Source organism: Pollachius pollachius (assembly GCF_949987615.1).
Source record: "Pollachius pollachius genome assembly, chromosome: 19".
Classification (NCBI taxonomy): domain Eukaryota; kingdom Metazoa; phylum Chordata; class Actinopteri; order Gadiformes; family Gadidae; genus Pollachius; species Pollachius pollachius.
In genome coordinates, this window is record NC_136952.1 from 9,124,629 (window position 1) to 9,139,994 (window position 15,366).

Sequence of the window (15,366 nt, forward strand, 5' to 3'; positions counted from 1 at the left end):
GTCACATCTGAAACCAAACACAGGCACATCGAGTACACCCCCCCCGCCCAAAGTGTTGTGTCCCAGAGGAGACGCAGTAAAGCACCGCAACAGACTACCTTACAAGCAAGTAAGCTCTGTAGTGGTGGTGCAGGAGGAGGTGGTGGTGGTGTCAGGGGCTTTCTTCCTTCCTCTCAAAGCTCTTCCACGTCAAGCAGGAGGAGACATTCATACTTACACATAATCTCTCTGCCCGACTAAAATAAGAATGCATCACAGCGATAAGCAGAGCATGGCAAATATTGACAAAGGTTGTAGTTCCACTCTGCCCTCGTCCATGGGACTCTATCCAGGTAGGTCTGAGTCAATGGGGTTGGAAGAGGGAGGTCAATGCGTTATCCCAGTGTACACACACATACACACACACGAATACACAAAAACAGAACTTTTTTGTCAATAGACTGTTACACAAAGGGGATGTCAGGACAGTGGAGGGTCTCTCCCCCCCCTCCTGCCCCCTGCTGCAGCCGCTCCAATAAAATCCCTGGGGGGGTGGAATAGGAAGGAGAAAGAAGGCGTGGGGGCTGGGGCTTATATGTGGACGAGGGGGTTCGGCGTAGGGGTCTGGAGGACGTATACACCCCCCCCTCCTCCTGCTCCTCCTCCTCCTCCTCCTCCTCCTCCCAGTCTAGCTCCTGTGGTCCCCCACATCGCAGCCCCCTCAGCATGTGGCCTGGCCTCCCTATGAATCGAGGGGTCTGTGCGCCACCATTACCAACCCCGGCCATGTCCCGTGCACGGTCACACGCGCAGCCCGAGAGTGGCCTCCTTCTTCGGGCCCCACAAGCCCCCTGCTCCCGCCCTCACTCAAAGCCACACACACACACACACACACACACACACACACACACACACACACACGTTAATCGCAACACATGCACAGCAGCCATTGCACAGCCCACTGTGCCTCCTGTAAAGCTGGTTTTGCCGAGCCTGCCGGACAGCCCCCCACCCACCATCACCCCCACCACCACCACAACAACGAACCTCCTCCACCACCACCACTGCAACACCACCTCCACCACCACTGCTGGCTCCATTGGCACAACGACCTCCATTGTTTGCCGTGCGGAATGGACCTACTGCACTTTGGACCTCTCTTTGTGCTGCGTAAGGCACTGCTTTTATTGTGCGGCATTCTCTCGCGAGGGCGCCCGAAACAGTTTAATCCCGCCACCCTGACAAACAACGTTGAAGCCGGCGCAACGCGGCATTGGAGCGGCATCTATGGACATTAAGAGCAATTTATGCCAGTGCATATTGTGTGTAATGGGTGGTGTCATCACTCACCAAGATATGCAAGGGAAGACGTCGAGGACATTATTACGTGGGAGGACGCATCTCCCAAGACAAACCCATGGGCAGGAGAAGCCCCGCCGAAGTGATCAGAGTACTTTACGAGCAAGTTTGTGTCCGGGACGAGACGCGGAAGCTGCCAAATGACCTTTTCCTATAAACCCATATTGAAAATAATGGTGGAGCCCGAGTTAAGTGATTGAACTTTATGAGCACGTTTGATACAATATGAGATGACAAATTACTGTGGTGCAATTACCCTGACATGGACAGAATAATGGCACTCAATGGGAATACGGGGCTCGGTCAATGTGACACATTGCAAAAACTGTGAGTTAGGGTTCAAGTTGGATGACTCATCCAATTTGCCAATTTAGTGTCTGAACTCCACTTCAGTCTTAAACTCAGATCGTGGACATGTAGGTCTATGTGAGTTAGAGAGAGTTGCAGGAAAAATCGAAATAAGTGATATGTTGCCACATTGTGTCCACTGAGAAGCTGTCAAAATGAGGATAAAATGACATCAATTTGACCGCTTAGGGCCCGTGTCCACATGGCCGTTTCTTTCGGCAGAAACATTCTGGCATGGCGCTGGGAAACCCTGGGATGAAGCGTTTTGTGCGCTGAAAGAAAACGGCTCCATTTCTGTGCTTTGTTTACTGTATCTATGACAACTTGCCATGTTTGCTCCATAGCTCCTAGCTAAACATCGTAGAGATCAATTCTTGTTATACATCCATAAATATTGTGTATGTGCGCACGCAGACACAAACAATACAAGTTTTGCTTTGTGAAAGCAACCCAGTGCAGAGTAAAGTATTAATATGTAGCAACTGCTTTTCCGAAATTTAAATGTTTGCTTCACAGTTGACAGAGATTTCCAACCTGAAGTGCCCAGAGTGGCCGCACAGAAAACCCGTGGGCCTTCAGTCCCAACACCGCTCGACTTCTGCTGCAGCAACACGCTGCAAAACAACAGGAACCAACACGCAGCCTGTGTGGTCGTGCGGGCATCAAACCGGAGGGTTACACAACCCACATATTTGATTCATTGTTATTCAAGGCAAAGGAAAGATAATATAAGCACGATTTCTTTGAATCCAAAACAGCGTCGCCCTGCTTTGCACAACTGCCCCCCCCCCCACCTAGTCGGGCACACCCTCTGTGGTTTTATGACTTGACTTGAAATGCAACCATTAAATATTCATGTGTGAGGGCTTTTGCCCGCGAAGCCGTTGCCACTCCCTCTAAGCTTTTACAACAGAGCAAGGAACTTCTTATTTTTTATTTTAACGGACAGGAACTAAATATTAAAAAGGAGAAGCGCAGGGAGTTGAGCTCACTGTGAGTACACGGTTCCGGTCCCGTGCCACAACTCATCGTGTCTTCGCAGTTTCTTATTGACCTTTATGATCGTTTGAGTTTGTAGTCGCTTTGAAACGTATTCCAGTGGTAATACTCGGAATTGGAAGTTATTGTAATGCTGGTTTAGCGCTGTTTTATAGGTCACGCTATTAACACGACTTAATTAACAATGAATGGCACTTGTTCCCCATATGAAACCGTTTTTCATTACGTTTAAAGTCAAGAAATAACTCATTCTTTAGTTTGTAGGGTTTTTTTGTAGATGTAAATGTACAATGTGACAACAGGGAGAACTAAGTGTGACATTTTCAGCGGATATTCAACACTGCTTTGTGTTGTACATCTTTGATTGATTCAGAGACCGAGTGCTATGTACACTGTTAACTCAATCAAGTACATGCAAGCCCCTTTCACACACACCCACCCATGCAAACACACTCACGCACACGCACACACACACATAATGAAGGAAAGAAAATAAAATCCCTGTTTTCTCGATGAAAGTAATGGCTGGGGCCAAGTCCTACAGAATACTCAAACTTTCCATCGGTGGTCATTGAAGTCAATGGAATCATCCCAAAAAAATACAATTTTAAGCATAATTTCAGAATAAGGACGGCAAAGCTTCCTCTGCTAATAACTGTTGGGCAGTTGCCCACTCTATTAAATGGAAACGTCTTGGATGAAAGGTGAAAGACACAGGCCAGCCATCTCAATTAACTGGAATTATTTGGGGGGGGGGGGGGGGGGGGTTTGAATCCACAAAATACACGATGCGTCTATATTCGTAAAACGTAAATCAAACGCATTACCGACAGGGAAGCAATTCATGCACTCCAACCACATGACCGGGACGTAATCTCACCGCGGCGGTTTACCAAAGTTACACGTCCGCGGGGCGAAATTCACTGTGACAGACTCGACGGAATTCGACTTAAAACATAATTACAGCTTACACGATCCTCTCCTCTCACAGCTGTTGCCCATACAGAGCCATGCACCCCCAGCTGCCCGCGGGAGAGGGGATGTCATGTCTGTCCACTGCTAATACACTTTTTCAATTTGCTCATCAGGAACGGTCAGGCTGACCCCTCGGAGCCACTGTAAGCCGCCGCCAATACCAGTGCCAGTGGTTTAAGTGGCGGGGGGGCTTAGCAGGTGGGGCATTGCCTAAGTGACGAAGGCCGATGATGATTGTTTGCCCTGAACCAAAACATAGCGTTAGCATTGAGCCCCCCCTTGCAAGGTGACACTTAACCGCTGGCCAATGGACAGAGGCTATTACGCTCATTTGAAATAACAGCTGTGGCCCATGGCTGCAGAAACTAAATGTTGCAAAGTAAACTATGAATAAATATATAATATAAAATATATAATATATATAAAATAAAATATATATAAAATATAATATATAAAAAAAAAATATATATATATATACACAAAAGCTTGCTGGGAGACAAATATGGGAATGTATCCCACAAAAAAAAAAATGCTACAGCTCCCCCCGTCCCCCAGATTAGGTTTCACATTCCTACCTCACAAATATAAAACCCAGGAGAGAGACAGAGAGAGAGAGAGAGAGAGAGAGAAGGCAGAGGATGGGCAATCTTTTGTTGAGACGCTACCAACATGACAGCTGTTCTCCATGCCTGACCACCGTGGGTCAAGAACAAGAGCAACGTCTTCTGCCCATCCCACCGTCAAACTCGTCTACTTCTGCCTGAGCTGTTGACCTAGGTTCCCGGGGTCGTGATCGAGTCCGCATGCGACACACGTGGACATGAGTTGATCTTTTTGTACATCAGTGGTGACGACGATGATGATGATGATGATGATGATGATGATGATGACGATGATGATGATGATGACGTTGGTGATGATGACTTGACGAAGCGCACGACAAGGAAGTTCCTGGAGGGCCCGCCTCCGTAGGGATCTGGAGCCTAGCCTACGTCTTCACGCGCCAAGTGCCCCCTCATCCCCCCCCCCACGGTGTAGACTGGCTTTGCGGCGGTAGTGACTCACACATGTCCTCCTTAGAATAGAGCAGATGCTCCGAAATAGCCTCCTGACATTGTTTCTGTTTGCGAGCTACGAGGGGGAGCGGCATGCGTGCGTTGGTGAGATGGTGCAAGGGGTGTGTGTGTGGTCTGCACGCGTTGGTGTGTCACAAGGAGGGATGGTAATGTGGTCAGTTTTACAGCCTTTCTCTGATTGATACTGACAAACACCCTGATGTCAGAGAGGGAGAGAGTGGGAGAGAGGAAGAGGGAAAGGGAGGGAGAGAGAGAGAGAGGGAGAGAGAGAAGACTTATGCAATCAGTGTCTATAAATAAAGTGTGAATGAGTGTCCGTGCCCTTTTATTTAAATGTAGGCCGCCTACTTGTGTCCTGTGTGTCGTGTCTGTGTGTTTGTGTCTGCAAGGTATGCATGTTACTGTGAAGGGGAAGAAATCCAATGTCACAGCCATTTCGACTCAATAGACTACCTTGGCAATGTGCCAGGGTTTAATCTTGAAGTGTAGTCGTGTAGTTATTATTGAGAAGAAAAATGCAACATAATAATTTTAAAGCTATGGCAATCACGTAGGTGGGTTTCAACACTCGATAGAACAGCCTCATAAGAGCTAATGATCACCCAATTGTACTCCAACGCTTGACATCAAGAGGGAAAAGAAAAACAATCGTATGCAAGCGCAATCTCAAGGCCACTGTGCCTGCCTCTGTATGAGCCAATAGATGTTAGACCACACCTGTATCATTTCTGACCAATCAGGGCATCTCTTCTGTGATTGGTTCAGGGAATTCCTATTGCGAGTCAATCACAGGTGAGTGAAATACAACACTTCTCAATGGTGGATAAACCTTGGGAGAGAGGGAGCAGAGAGGGGGGGGGGGGGGGGACATTTTCGTGTTTTTGTGGTATAGAAACCTCACTGATTTCCACATCTTTGACATATTCCATTATTTTTTGCTTACAACTCTCAAATCCTACCAGTAACACCATTAAGTCTCATAGCTGAATAATTTCATGTCATCGTCTGTGAGTAATGTGTTAGTGGCAGTGCAGCAGTATCCCTTTCGCTGTGTGAGGCCAGGGAGCCGCGGGCCAGTGGAACGGGGTACAACAGGAAATGGACAGGATGTGTTTACTGAAGAAGTTATTTAAAGTCACCAGTGGAGCAGCTCTGGCCTCATAAGACAGCGACTCAAAGTGACCAGTGCTCTTTGGTGGCAATGTTTCTTTGAAAGAACCCTTGTACACACAATAAACGCAAACACACGTTGGCGAGCCACCCCAACTCATAAACAACGTGAGGGCGCCAGACATCACAGAGCGATGCGCACACTAGCATTGGCCATGTGGTGTTTCCCCCCCCATTTTGTAAATAATAGCTGGAGAGATTTATATTATAGTTTCCAGTTATTGCCTGTTGCTAGTTTTCTGGGCGACTCAGCACTTGTGTGCTACACTTGAGCCAAGCTAGGCTAAAGGGCGTTTGAAAATGGTTATGCTAACATCGGGTAAAGGTTGACATAGCCACATGGGACAGCGCTGTACTGGGGACAGATACTGTGAGACTATTAATCCACACATTAGACCATGAGGTCTAACCCATGTTAATCCAACCTTCCTTTCAGCGATACCACAGCGGCCAATGCTATGGATTTAAGGAATGTGTCTGGAAATGGTGTGCTAGCTGCCAGCTGAGCATCGAGGTGGCGAGTTTTGATTTCCTTTGTGTCTCGCCGTTAAGGCCAAAACCAACGCTCTTCTTAAACGGCTCCGGGAACAATACACTGCAAATGACTCAATGCAAATGTGGGAGATATGTAAATATTGACACATTTCAATAAGGAAAAATATAACAACTTTGAATATAAGGGGTATAATATGTTCGCTTGGACAGTTCATCCAGCTTCTACCAAAATCAACCCCTTCTTTGCTTTGGTTCATCCAAAGCAATGGATGAACTGAAGGGCGGCTGCCAACCTACTTTACCAGACAAACTAATGTGAAAGCCACAGTTGATATGCAAATTAGGCCTCCACCAGAGGGGTCATCTCCAGCTTTGGCGACACAGAGCATGCAAATGAGTCCAGGTGATATGCAAAGCAGGTGCATCTCGACGAGGAGATGCACCACTCAGTGTACCAGTGGAATCCAGCTACTCATCACATCCTGATGCATGGGCGAAAGAGAGGGTGAGAGAGAGAGAGAGAGACCTACAACGATTTAGAGCGAGCAGGGTGAGAGTGAGAGTGAGGGGCAGGTAGGACGGGGAATGGGAGGGGGGGATGTAGGGGGGGGCCGCGGGAAGGCTGTTCCCCATGTATTAGTGAATCCCAGTTAATTTTCCCTGTCAGGGAACAATGAGATATGGACCCCTGTGGGCTCAGTTGAATGTAATTCCACCACTTCTACAGAATCACTCCCATCACTCACCAGCCGGGCAGATTCTTTCACCCTTAAGAAAAAACTAAACAAAAACGGGCTGGAGCGCAGCAGACGATAATGCCGAGGTGATCATCTGCTCTGGAAACACACTCACAGGGGTGCCCTTTGGTAACCTACCTACGTGTGTGTGTGTGTGTGTGTGTGTGTGTGTGTGTGTGTGTGTGTGTGTGTGTGTGTGTGTGTGTGTGTGTGTGTGTGTGTGTGTGTGTGTGTGTGTGTGTGTGTGTGTGTGTGTGATTTCGGGTGTGTTTGGGTGTGAGGGATTCTTATCTCCTGTTTTTATTAGTCGGGCTAAATGAGTATCTTTGTCAATGCGGTCAACAACACATTAACTCGATGCAAGGGTGAAATATCTCTTCCAATCAGACAATAATTTAATATCATAGCCTTTCCAACAACATCACAACACCGCTGTGACGCCCATATTTGGCTTTTCCGGGGACTCTGTGGTCGACCCCTGGTTCATCCGTAGAAATAACTTCCTTTTTCCCATGACTCCAGAACAGTCTTGATACGATTCTTGATTCAAAAGACTTTGTTCTTACACTGAGCCGATGCCACATTACGATGTAATACAGTATATGTCATATGGTGCATTGTTTGTGTCACATTTCACACCCACACACACACACACACACACAGCCTATGGCTGATGGAAGCCTCTCAAGCTCTGATCCGGTCTCATTTTTTCCCACCCTTTTCCCTGATAGGTGGAGCCAATCGTTTAAAGACAGACATAACGTAGACATTTAAATGGCCAGACTCGCCCAGCCTGAATTACTGTCCTGTGCTGTAATCTATTTTCAAATGACACAGTGACTCTTTTAAAGCTCATGAAACAGAAACACATTCACTGCTTCGAAACACACTTCAGCCAGGCAGTTCATAGTCTCTTTCACACTCACTTTCTCTCAAGTACTACGTAATAAAAAAAATACTGTCTTCGGCTCCAACACACACGCAAATACACAGGTAAGATCCTGTCAAATATTACCCACTCGAATATCAAATAGAAGCAACGGAAGCAAAAGGGAGTCCGCAAGTTTTGTTTTGAGCGTTCTTGTTTTGGCCGTTTGACTCAAGTGTGTGGTGTGTGCTTTCTGCTAGCCCAGACTTCCTCTCTGGGGTTAGCGGTAGCCCTCATTGTTCGCGCTAACAAGGGGTTCGTAGGGGTCAGCTGCGTTTTCCCAACAACCTCGCCAGAGGGGTCGAGGAAGCGGCGCTCACACACACACAAACCAACACACATACCCGCGCGTGTTTGCTATGGATTTAAACCAAAGCTTTTTTTATTAAGTCACATCATTCACTGCCTCTTGTGGTCGGGATAGATAAGATTAAGTGAGATTATGAGCAGAGGGGCTCCCTCTAAAAGAGCAAAAATAACACAACGAACAGATTAAGTCCAACCGACGAGTTCAATTTCAAGAGTGCTAATGTGAACAATACAACAAAAAAAGGACCCTGAAATGTTGCTTGAGTGGACTAAAATACTGCCTGAGATTTTGCTCACATACCTACAGGTCTCCCACTGCCAGCAACAACAACCAAAAATTATCCAGAGCTCCATCTACTTGCTACCATATATGGACAGTAATACAACCTGACCTCCTGGGCTCGGGTGTAATTATCACAAATACGTAATATCAAAAATGTGAAACATCTAATATGCCTTTATCCTCCAGTCTGCTCCGGTTCTGCACCGGGCTCTTTCTTTCTGCACTAGTTTATTCGCACACTAAAACAATAACACAAGAATAACAATAACACGCATGCACCCCAAAACGTGAATATAAAAGGCCCCTCCTCTCACCCTTCCCGCCTTTTCTTGCTTCTATCTCTGCCTTCTAGCTCTCCTTTTCCTACACAAGGAAGAACTCACACCACTGCCCTCCTGTTTTGAGATAGACTCTGCCCAATGGCAGCTCTCTCTCTCTCTCTCTCCCTGACCATGTCCTCACCTCTGAGATGGAGGTTGTGTTTCGATAATCCGCATCTCCGTAGTGCGTTGAAATGTCAATTTTATTATTGCGAATAATTGGATGTGAAGACTAAGAAGAAAAAGAAGAAGCCGGAAACAATAAATGAATGACACACAGAGGCTGTATTTATGAAGCGGTTGTAAAGATACCGCCATTGCCCAGTGACATACTTTCGTTCTTTCTTTCTTTCTTTCTTTCTGTGTGGGGAGAACACGGGATTCACCCACCAGTGTGCTAACCCAGCGAAAAAACTGAAAACAGCCATACCAGTGGGATGATTCATCCCCTTCAGTTGTTCAGCGCAAAGACAACACAGATAGGACCTTGAGCAAAAAGAACCTGCCCTCATCCCCACCACCACCACCACCACCACCACCACCACCACCACCTCCCACGGGGCTCTAAGGCCAGTGAGAGGGAGCTGGGAGGTGTCTGCCCCTGCTCTCTCACACACACACACACACACACACACACACACACACACACACACACACACACACACACACACACACACACACACACACACACACACACACACCTCTACCAGAGGTCTATCCCTCCAACAAGAGGAATTCATCAGACAGATCAATAACATTACAGCACAAAAAGAAAACTGGCAATGCTACTAAGCCACACTGGTATAAACAATAAACACTCGATATTACTGGGAGATGCAGAGCAGCTTATATCAAATGGGTTGGGTAAAAGTATACAACATTGCCCTGATCCAAAGACACTAGATTGAGGGGGAGGCGACTGAAATACAGGCGATGCTATAGTGTTGGAAGTGGGGCCAGATGATCGCCAGGGCTGCTGGGTGTCCATGTAGCCGAGGTAGCTGTTGTGCCCGGTGAGAAACGAGGCTTCCTGTGTGTCCGCTTTGATCTGAGGGTTGAATCAACTCCCATGTGGCGCAGTCACTTCCTGCTCCCCCTGCCAACGCTGACCCGATGGTGGCCAGAGTGAGACGGGAGCGGGGAAGGAGAGCGGAGAGAGGGTCCACTCGGCCTTCGCCTGGACTACATGTGTTAACATTGTAGTCCATCCACACAGACACACACACAAACAAACACGGTCAACGGACACATACACACTGAACACTGAACACGGACACACTGAATGGACACAAGTGAGTGCAGGACACTCACCCACGAATGTAAGCAAACGTACACACACATTCACACTCTCAGAAACTATTTCTATATGTATACTTCAGTACTGATGATAAAATATGTTTTGGTTTATAGTTAAAAACAAAAACTCTCTCAAAGATCTACGAAAAAACACTCTGCCAGATGTCTTTCCAAGAATTTCCCTCCCTTTTTCGTGAAGCCATGTCTTCCACCCACCAGTGTGAGGAAAGGGAGAAAGAGAGTCAAAAAAAAAAGGCAAAGTGAAAGGGTTAATAAATGTTGTACTTCGACAGCGCCCAGACTCACGTGCGTGAGTGGCGGACCCGCGGTGCTCAATGTGTCTTTTGTTTGACAGCTGGTGTTTCAACATCCTCCGAGTGGAACAGAAAAAAGGTCAGCCCGTCGGAGGAGGCCCCCGTGGTTATTCGGGAGTTTAACCTGGGGGCCCCCATCGAGGTGAGGCGTGGAGTGGGGTGGGGGGAGACACAGAGAGGAAGAAAAAACTTTCCCTCCTGCGTCTGATGCTGCACGCCGCCCAATCAACTGGTTTCGTGATCAGCGATCAACGTCTGATTGGGTGCGCAAAGTTTTTCCCCCGCAGACAAACACAAGAGTTCAATCAGTGGAGCTGGCTAATCATGCATTCCAGCAACCAGGCACTCGCCTGTGGCACATGCAAATCATAAGTCAGCCCACGCAGAGATTTGAAGACCACACTTGTGGTCTTTGAATCAAGAATCGAATCTTAGAGCCAGGTGAACGAAGATTACATCCGGTTACGTTCCAAGATCACTGCACTGCATTGGAAAGCTGTGGGGGAAAAAACTGAAGGAAAAACAATTGCAGAAATGGGATACGGATTGAAAACACAGGTTCCTTAGGTATAGATCATCGTCTTTATCCTCATTCAAAACAGCCAAGCCAAAGAGCCATTCAAACCAAAAAGCCTACTGATATTACAGATCAATGCAAACACATGGCTTAAGCTAGTCTTCAGGAGTGTCTCCTAACTCAAACTAGTGACACGCCGTGTATCACTACAGAAGGGACACACACATGGGCCAAGGCAGCTGTGTGTATCCAAACAGCGCTCAAGGCAGGTGTACGTATGCAAATCTCCACTTGAGCAATAGGATATCTGCTGAGGTCTTGAACCACCAATTGTAGAACACACGAGAACGGCACTTTGATACTGTATATTAATTAGTAATTACACCAAAGCGCAGGGCAACAATATACAGTGTATACATTTCAAACTGGACCATTCAAAATCTATTGACTTTCTGGATGAACATAAATTGCACATATACATGCATAGACACAATTGCAAGGGAAAAAGAAAGGTCTGCAAAAGTCCAGTCTGGCTTACTATTTTTCCACTTGGCTGTTCTTGTGCTTCCTGGACAGATGTATAACAGTGAAAAGAAACCAGGACCTATACGAGAGGCCCCCCTAGTCCCAAAAGGACCCATATGCAGACATGAGGAATTTGGCCAGTCAACTTGTGAAAAGGACCAGTATAGCGTGCAGCAACTTCAAGCTATGAATTGTAAGCTCACCAAATTGTATCTGTCATGATTTTTAAGTTGGTACACAAAATATATTATTTCCAGGTAGTGCGCTAAACAGACATACACAAATACACGCGTAGACCCGCATTTGGGGAATTTGTAGTGAGCAACGTTTCGTCTGATCAAATTGTGCGTTACAGCAGCATGCATTTAACAACAAGCGACCGCGCGTTTAAAAAGACACATTTGCACGGATCGCATTGAGCCGATCCTCCGCGCACATCCAATCTCAGAGCGGAGCCGTGCTCTTAAAACCTCGCATCTCTCCTCTTGTTACACTAGTGGAAATCGCAGACTTGATTCATTCTCCGACCAGAATGCTATAAGCTACATTAGCCAACATACCCGACGCGTAAAGATCACCGGGGCATCTGTGAGCGGCGAAATGCACAACCTCCTCCTCCGAGGCTTCCAGGCAGATCGTTCAGATCGCGGCGGAGAGCCATCATAATAATACCAAACCAGAGCGTTATTACGGGCTACTACGTGCCCCTCAACGCTTCTTCAAGTGGTCACTCTATTGTGGAGAAACAATCTCAGCCAAGTGGAAACCAAAACCCGCACTCGAGCAAGAAGGTGCGCAACGCGACACTAGAACAATCACGCAAGTTGAACTTACCAGGTTTAACAGAGAAAGTCCTCAATTGTTTCGGGTTGCTTTTTCAAATGTCTTCCCCCCTCTCTCTCTCTCGTCACAACCACTAAGAATCAGCTCAACGTCAGCGGGGTGAGTAACTGAATCAACTAGCAGAGAGCACAGTAAGTTGAAGTGTCAAATTACATTGGCTATTCTATTACCAAAGGACCATGCTTGGTGGTTACTAACAAAATGTGTCGCGGATCTACAATGAGGAGCCATTAGAAGAGCCGGGATCGGACTGAGTGTCGCTTAAGGAGCGATCGGATACACACGATGGACTACTGGGGGTGGTGTCGTATTGTTAGATTGTCATGTTTACCACCTTGTGAAAAACAACATCGATTTCCAAAATATCCAAACATGATTATTTTTTCATTTCAAGCCCAGTAGTTGATCACAGCTCTTTCACATGTTTCAATTGCACGAAAATATAGAAATGGTAATTATTATGTATTTATTGTATTACCTTGATATAAGTGGTAATCATGGATGATTGCCCTTTTAATAACGAATACAAACGTTATAGTTGGACTGTTATTAGATAGCCTACCACACCATCAACAACAATAATTATTTTATTGATAATAACGGACTGATAATGATTTTCATTTTAAAAGGACAATATAGGCCTAACATTTATATTTATTATAAATACAATACTAATACAAATAATAATAATACCCTTTACCGATTAACCACAACGGCGATGATGATTTTTACTATTATCGTACACAAAAGCTTCCTACATTAACCGGTCATCAATTTAATCACTTTGCAGATCTATTTATGTTGATTTAAGACTGTGATCGCCTGTCCCTTTCACCCAAGAATCGTTTAGGTCCGCCTCTGCAATATGCCACCCTCCATGTTTTCCAGGTCACCAGTCTCCGACGGAAAGCTCTGAATAACAAAGACATGTTTGAGAGCAGCAGCAGCGGCATCAGCAGCAGGCTTGGCTGAGTGGTGACGTCAAGGAACTATGACTGTGCCTAGGCAGCATCTAGACTCCCCTCCACACGCTGCTTCCAGTCCGCCCTACCACGCCGACCTGCTGGGCTTAGCACTAGTACTATTTAAAAAACGCTTCAACGCAGTGAGTGGGCTCAACACCAAGTTAAAAATAAGTGAACAATTTTTTTAATAACCTAAATAAATATTCTTATTTTTTATAAAATATACTTACCTAATGCACCCAAATAAACATACGTTGCAGACACAGTAATATAATGGTTGAATAATAATATTGACGTTGCCACTCCGGTCAATTTAAGGCATTGTAGTCTAGACAATACGACGTCTTGACTCTACAGACACTTAATCCCTTTCTCGCATGATACACTTAATATTGGCCTGATCTGAGTCCACCAAGCCTCTGCTTGTCTCGTGTGTGTATCTACCCCAGCTGTCTAAGTTAGGGGGAGGGATAGAACTGAACAATGGGCTCCATTTGTCCTGCTAAAAGGTGACAGGAAGCATTGATTTCAGGCTGTTCCAGGCATGTAAGCAATCCCTGAATTAGCTCATTTGAATATTTCCCCCTTTTATACAATTGGAAAGTTTCCAATGAATACTCTCTGCTGGGTGCCATTACGCCCAAGACGGAATGGTCCTTTGTTGTTCTCGTCTCAAGGACGCTGGAGTGTAATCAATATTGCTAAATTGTTACAGAGGATGAACCTACTTTATTATCCAATAATAATTCAGGTAATGTGCACCCATCACGCACATTGTGTGTGCAAGTGCACGCTTATCATCCTTGCAGAAACATCAATGATGAGAGGGTTGGGCGGGAGATTTGTTTGTGTGTGTGTTTGTGTGTGTGCGTGCGTGTGTGTGTTTGTGGGACGTTGTATTAACATTAGAATGCCATTGAATTTATAATTTCAAGAAGCTTGCTTTGTCAAATTATTATTTTATGATCTCTACCATTAGCACAGAATTACAATTACCTCGACAGATAGCAGAACGCGTTTCTGCCAAAAGAACATACGTCCACTTCAAGGCATGAGGATGCAAAAACAAACAAACATGTAGATCGGTTAAATATCAACATCAAACGTCAAGTGTAGGATTACTGTAGGATCCGCCATGTCTGTGTCTGCCAGAATCCTCCGTACCCATGTGGAGGTGAGATATTTCCCTCAGGAGGAGATAGATTTTTCCGGGATGTTGTGATTTAGCAAGTTTTGACACCTTCCCTCCAGAGATGTAGAGATGGGATGCCAACACAGAGAGCATTCTTCTCCTGAAACATCCAGTTCTGCCGTCCTCATCAATCAGAGGTCAAGGAGTTTGAGGTAGAAAAACTGTTTGGATAACAGTTGGTATAAAAAACCCTGATAGTTCAAGGTAGTTATTGAACGTAATTGGATCACAACAGGATACAGATGGTGTGGGGTTGTACATGGTTGTAGTATATAAACTATATTGAAATGAACAACATTCTACCATCAGCTGCTAACATAAATCATACAAGCTAACCGCTTGTATGATTTGCATATGGACCTCGAGTGAAGTCCTTTGGAGATGGTGAACACCATTGCCTGCTGTTTTCAGTGTTTAGCCAATGCTTTAAAAGCAACTGTAGCCCTCTATATTTTTTCCATGCTAATGATGTACATCATAGCGCTAAGAATTTGGGTACCATTACTTGTGTATGCATGCATTGATGCCCATCTACAGTATTTTTATTTGATGTCTGTCGAAGCAAACATTTTATAAGCCTGCCATATTGGTTTAGTCTCGCTTTATTTGCTCTGCATTTAACAATGAAGATCTGTGCCAGTGACATGCCGTGCCAAAATTAACCAATCAATATTCTCCAATCAGAAACATGTAATTAAAAAAATAATACTGCCAATGCTGGAAAGGTTTGAATCAC

General features: G+C 45.7%; 1 protein-coding gene across 1 annotated transcript in view; it reads right to left on the minus strand.

Moving 5' to 3' along the window:
- LOC307090595 (zinc finger MIZ domain-containing protein 1-like) overlaps positions 1–12,559 on the minus strand; it is a 106,865-nt gene extending 94,306 nt beyond the window's left edge. Inside the window, exon 1 of the mRNA XM_079757326.1 lies at positions 12,465–12,559. The gene's annotated coding sequence lies outside the window, so the exon portion shown is untranslated. The remainder of the gene's footprint in view (positions 1–12,464) is intronic.
- Between the last annotated feature and the right edge of the window lie 2,807 nt (positions 12,560–15,366).